Raw genomic sequence first — 6,416 nt, 5'->3', positions numbered from 1 at the left:
GTATTTTTAAAAAACTTCTCTCTCCTCTCTCCGACCTCCAATCTCCGGCCTGCGGCCAACATTATTTCGGTCTGCGGCCAACATTATTCCGGCAGTACCAAGTAATGACAAAGATACACAATGTGATACACAGTGTGATATCCATTGTGATATACTGTGATACCATTGTGATACCAACTCAAACCATAAAAACAAAATCAAATCCATTTTGATACACCTTGATAAAACAAGGAAAATAACGAAATTGCATATTGTGATACGATTCACAAAATAAGACTACTGTGATACACACTGTGATTTGATACAACTTGAGAAATTTCCATATCAAGACGAAAAATCCTTCAACTGTTGATGATGTGATACTAATTGCTAAAGTTCATGATAGAGCTATCTTAATTAACACCTCACAAAGTCTATAACCAAGACCTACCTGTACATTAGTCGTTCCATAAAATCTTCTTCCTTCATCCTTAGAAGAGAATGGCGTGTCTCTTCTCCTAGTAGTGGCAACAGAAAGTATGCAAAGCACATGTTTCTCGACCTCTGTCATATCCCACCATCCCTTCGATTCACTAATCCATCCGCGACCTCCTCCTCCACACGAATCAGGATAAAGTAACTCCCGCTCCCGCTCCCTCTAGCACTGTCAAAGACCTGATTACCACTCCAAGGAAAAAAACAAACTACAGCATGATAATCAAGAATAGGACAATTATACAGGCGTCTACATTTTGAAGAGGGTTAGGGGCTGTTTACCAAATCTTATCGGGTAAGTGCTATCCGGGTAAGAGTGCTGACCCGGGTAAGTGCTGTCCCGGGTAAGAATGTTTACCAAATGTTTTTGGTAAGTGCTTACCAAAAATATAATGACCAATATAACCCTATTTGCAATTATATATTGAATAATATATAATTATTTTTGTTATTAATAGTTTAATAGAAGAAAAAAAACAAAATGTATATTTTAAATAAATGCTTACCAATAAAAATAATATCATTTTACTTCTTTTCATATATTAACAAATAAGACAATACAATATAATTTTTATACTTTTAACTTTGCATAAACAATTTGTATATAATGGAGTATAGCTGGCATGATGTATAGATGACACCTAATACAAGTTTTTAGACCTTCCTAGTGTTCCATATCTCTCTACATGTAGGCTAGCTGCATTACCTACACCCTTTTAATTGAGTGCTCTATCTCTCCCTTAATTGAGTGCTCTATCTCTCTCTCTCCCTTCATATTCTTTTTCAAATGCCCATCATCTTTTTTGTTTCAAATCACCTTCTCTCTCTCTCAACTCCCCCCACAAGATTTTGCTTTCTTTTCCCACAAGGCCACAATCAAGATGGAAGAAACATAAAAGATGGAGGAATTAGCATCTTTATAGAGTTATCAGGAGGTGGGTTATGATTCATTTTTTTTATTTCTGTTGAATTTTTGGGTTTTTTACCCTATGATTTTGGCGATAAAGATCCGTTTTCTCCCATTGTTGAGGGGAGAGGTGCGACGAGCGGGGCTGGGGAGGGAGGAGGTGCGACGAGCAGGGCTGGGGAGGGAGGAGAACTGACGGCCGAAAGGGGAGGAAGGTGGGGAGAGATGAGTCGGGAGAGATGAGGTAGGGGAGAAAACCTAATTGTGAAAAAGAGGGAATTCATGGAAAGTGGGTATCTGACCCGGGTAAGCATGATTTTCATGCTGTTTCAGTCAGTTTTCGGTCAGTACCTCGGTCAGTTCTCGGTCAGATTTGTATTTTGGTAAACACACTGACTGCTGACCGAGTCAGATATGCTAACCGAGTCAGATATGCTGACCGAGTCAGTCCGGTCAGCAGGTAGTAAACAGCCCCTTAGTCGATGAAGGAAAAAAAAAGAGGGTTACGGTTTTATGATTATAAACATTACCAATTTACTCTTTATGTTATTTTAGAATATAACATTAATTATTTAAATGATTGGCTCACATTAGACCTTACAGTTATCACAACCTAATCAATTCTCATTTGATTAGGCCCATATATATATATATATATATATATATATATATATATATATATATAGGGACAAGATCAAATGTTAACCAAAGTTTTTGTGTTAACTTTGCAAATTGTGTCAACCAATCACAATCAATTCTTCTATGATGTTCACAATTTAATGCCAAGGGTAATTGAGTAATTTTATTTGCTATGTAACTCCTATACCATTAAAGGGGAGTTACAAAATCATAAAATTCCTAAAAATATGCATTTATAATATTGATATTTTTATTTATTTTTTAATCTTGATCTTCCATTTTTATTGTTTTATGAGTTTTTGATTCGTGGAGAAAACACGATACTAAAATCTTCGGTATCGTTCAAGCTATTATGGATAAACGCATTGGAAAAAAAATCGACAACATTGAGAAGATTAAAATGGTTTATGGTGACAATCGGAGTTCGAGTTCGGGAAGTGGAGAAATTAACCAAAGCGAATGTCTTGGTAATGGATTACTATTTTATTAGACTCGTTTTAATCGAAATTATGTTAATTATGATATGTAGTGTTTTTTGTAGTTCATATTACGCTGATAACTTTTTTCTTTAAATATTAATACCTATCTAATTCACATGTTCAAATGGAAGTACATGCATGACCCATTTTCATRTTGTCATATTACCAACTTTTATGAATCATGAACCATTGTGTTCATGTTACTTCTATCATATGAACATAAATGTTATTTTTTAAGTTTGATACCAAATCTTTATATTTATGTAAGTGTTTGCACCCGGTGTTCATAGCGTCGGGGTTATGTATTCATATATTTTATACGATATGAACAAGGGGTGAACAACCACATAAGACCATAAACATATATGAACAAGGAGTGAACATTAAACGGTGTGGATGCAATGCATGTATAAAACTCCAATTGACAAATGATCGCTCTTCAATGTGTTCATAATGAAGGAACTATTGTTCACAAGTTGTTCATATTGTGTTTATACATGTTTTTATTTATTTATTTTCTTTCGTGTAGCAGCTATTCTTATTATGTTCATATTGTGTTCATAAATGCTATATAGTCCAAGTTCATATATATGTCAATTTTTGTTCATATTTTGACACAATAGTTCATATACATATAGATGTGTTCATATGTTTCTTACATTAACAAAAATAATGAGATCTTTTGATTTTGTAACTCCCAATTAATGATATGGGAGTTACATAAAAAAGAAAATTACCTAAATACCCTTTTCTTCTTTGTTCACATATGTTTTTTGAAATCGTAAATTTAAAAAATTAATTTTTTATCATGATTAATCACAATCGTTTATTGTAAGAATTAATGGCCAGGATTGGTTAACAAAGTTAACACTATAATCTTGGTTAACATTTGAACTAGCCCATATATATATATATATATATATATATATAACCTGTCTCATTTCTTCTCTCTTCAAAACTCTTCATTCTATCTAAAATATCTCACAAACTATTGAAGGAACCAAAGTAACGACCACGAATTCAGAATCCACTCTTAGAACTCTTCTTAAAGCTATAAAATTTTTCACTTTTATTAGGGTGTTTACGTTAGGATTTTTGAGACCGGTTTAACAATTATGTTTATGTCTAAGTTTGCGGGACAATATTGATAAGATTATGATATCTTTCATGTTTATAATGTTAGGATTGGTTAAAATTGAATAGGATATAAAATGGTAAAGTATGAAATCAATATGGTTATATTTGGTGTATATGTTTAACCGCACATCAATTATTCGATTAAATGTCGAAAAATAGTAAAATTGCATGATTAAGCTTAGGTTAGCGATCATTGAACTTGTTTTACTGTTTAGTAGATCGATGTATCTTTAGAGCATGTAAATGTAACAAATGATGAAATTTGGTTCATAAAAGTTAGTTGGGAAGTTTAAAAATCGGATTTTACTGACTGTGCACTTTGACAGTGTATAACTCACAAACCGTAAGTCGGAATAATCTTGTATTTTGCAGTTAGAAATTCCTTACTGTATACTACAACTTTCATGAAGAATCGAAAAGCCAATTATGAAGCTAAGTGGCTCAAAACAGTGTGGTTTCGGAGTTGTTTGCATTGAATTTGGGATTAATCTGCTGTTTTGTAAAATTCGTATAAAATAGATGAATAATCCAAATGAGGTGGTTTCAAAACTATTAGATTCATCATATGTCATACTACAACTTTTATTTATATAGTATTTTATGTATTGTCTTCTAAGTGAGGTAAAAATACTCTCGAAAATGAGGGATAAAAGCTGTGAAAAGCCGAGAACGGAATTTTATAAAGCTAATTTTGTGTTTGAGTTATTAATGTGTATCTGGCTGTCCTGTTTTAAGTTTAAGTTGTTTTATAAATATGTAGGACCTAAGTAACTTATTAGTATAATTAGGGTATGATTTTACATCGTTTAAGTAATAATCGATTTGCGCATGCGTTAGGCATGCGACCTACCAAATTTTACCGTGAATCCCGTTTGATCGTCCTTTACTTCTCTATTCCGCCTAAGATACGAATTTCACTTCTTTTAACTCTTGGACAACTAATTGTTGTAGTTGACCCTTCCTAAAGGTGGTGATGATTGATCAACTGAATGTGATCAACAAACGTGTAATTATACACACACATATACATTGATTTTGGTTTATTGAATCTTGCGTTTGAACCTTTTAGCGTTTCATTAAAATGTTTCTTGTATGGATTTGATTATGAAACTTGTGAACGATATTAAACTTGATTTTTATGAACGCCATTTGGGTAAGTGACATATGTTTTAGTTTTTGTTGTTTTTAGAACAACCCAATTAATGCGCACATTATTTCGGATGTCTTCTATGGCGGCTTTGTTGTAATGGCGTCCTCTAGGTGAATTCGGTCCACAGGGTTAAGCCCAATAGTGGCTTACGTGAACCCACCTTGTGGACTAAGCCGATTTTATTTGCTCCAGGGCGGATGGATCTATCCTAGGATTACCCAACATGTGACCATAGTTAAATTCACGGGACCTTGGGTGTGTGTCCGCATGCCGGACCGATAGTTCGTGTGGTTTGGCCACCCCACGAACATTACAGGAACTGACGGATTTTGTTTAAATGATGTTTTGAAATGAGAATTGTGAGACGTCTTAATTTTCTATGGATTCAGTTTAATTGAATTGGAAGTCTTTCGCTTTATTATCGATGTTACGTATTACTATTTCAAATTTATATTATAATTTGTTCATTGAGACTTGTGCTCAGTCGTATTCTTGTTTTCTGACACGGCAGACTCCAAGTAATACTGACAGGGATGGAACTTGAGATCGAATGTTTAACTTTTGGAGTTTGTAAACTTTTTTGTATATGTTTAATATTCTAAGCTCATAAATAGTTGGTAGAATGCAATATTTTGAGTTGTAAAACATACTTTAAAAGTTAATCTATGTTTGTATTTATTAGTAGCTCTATAATGTTTGTGTCTTTGAATTAAGTCCCGTTAATGACACTGCCCGTTCCAGACCACGTGGACGGGGATATTACAGTTGTTTTGGTAATTTTAAAAAGTTTCACCTCCAATCTTTTCATCTTCATCCTTGGAGGTGAAATCTCCAAACCCTTCCATATGCTCCTCCATGATTTGTCCATCAAAAAATGTTGATGATTTGTATCACTAATATTCTTTAAGTGTAATGGGATTAATTTGTTGACCAATGTAATCATGATAAATATCGAACAAGTAAGGAAGGTGTGAGGTGCACACTTGTTTGAGTTTATTTTGATTTAAGGGGGATCCGGGGGCAACGCCCCCGGTGGGTTCGGGGAATATTGCTTTGTGAAAAATGCATCAGAAATCTGAATTTTAAATTTTAAACCTGGTTTTTTAACCCCGGTTTAGGGTTAAAAAAATGTCGTTTTTGACAATTTTTGTATTTTTTCAATTTTTGAATTGGTCATTTTTTGTCTTGAGAGGTACATAGATTCATAACGAGTTTGGATTCTCAGTTCTGTCAACCACTGAATTTTATCCGATTGAGATTTCGATTGTACCATCGAAATACTTCAATCTGAAAGTGATTTACGACTTTCAGTGGATTCCAAGCAATTGAAAAACCGGAAATTTCTAACAAAGATTAAAGTATTCTGTGAAAATGGCTGAAAATGATTTTGTGAAAGACATGATAAGCAAATTCGATAAATTGTCAAAATTTGAAGGGCAAGATTTCCGTAGATGGCAGAAGAAGATGCATTTTCTCCTGACTACCCTTAAAGTGGTGTACGTTCTGAGTACCCCTGTGACTGAATACGTTGAAGATGAAACTCTGGAAGTGTCGAGGAAGAGATCGAAATTGGAAAACGATGATTACATCTATCGTGGCCACATCTTAAACAGTATGTCTGACTCTTTAT

Source organism: Cynara cardunculus (assembly GCF_001531365.2).
Source record: "Cynara cardunculus var. scolymus isolate 2C chromosome LG 3, CcrdV1, whole genome shotgun sequence".
Classification (NCBI taxonomy): domain Eukaryota; kingdom Viridiplantae; phylum Streptophyta; class Magnoliopsida; order Asterales; family Asteraceae; genus Cynara; species Cynara cardunculus.
The sequence above is the reverse complement of the archived record's forward strand: the minus strand, read 5'-3'. Positions refer to the sequence as shown.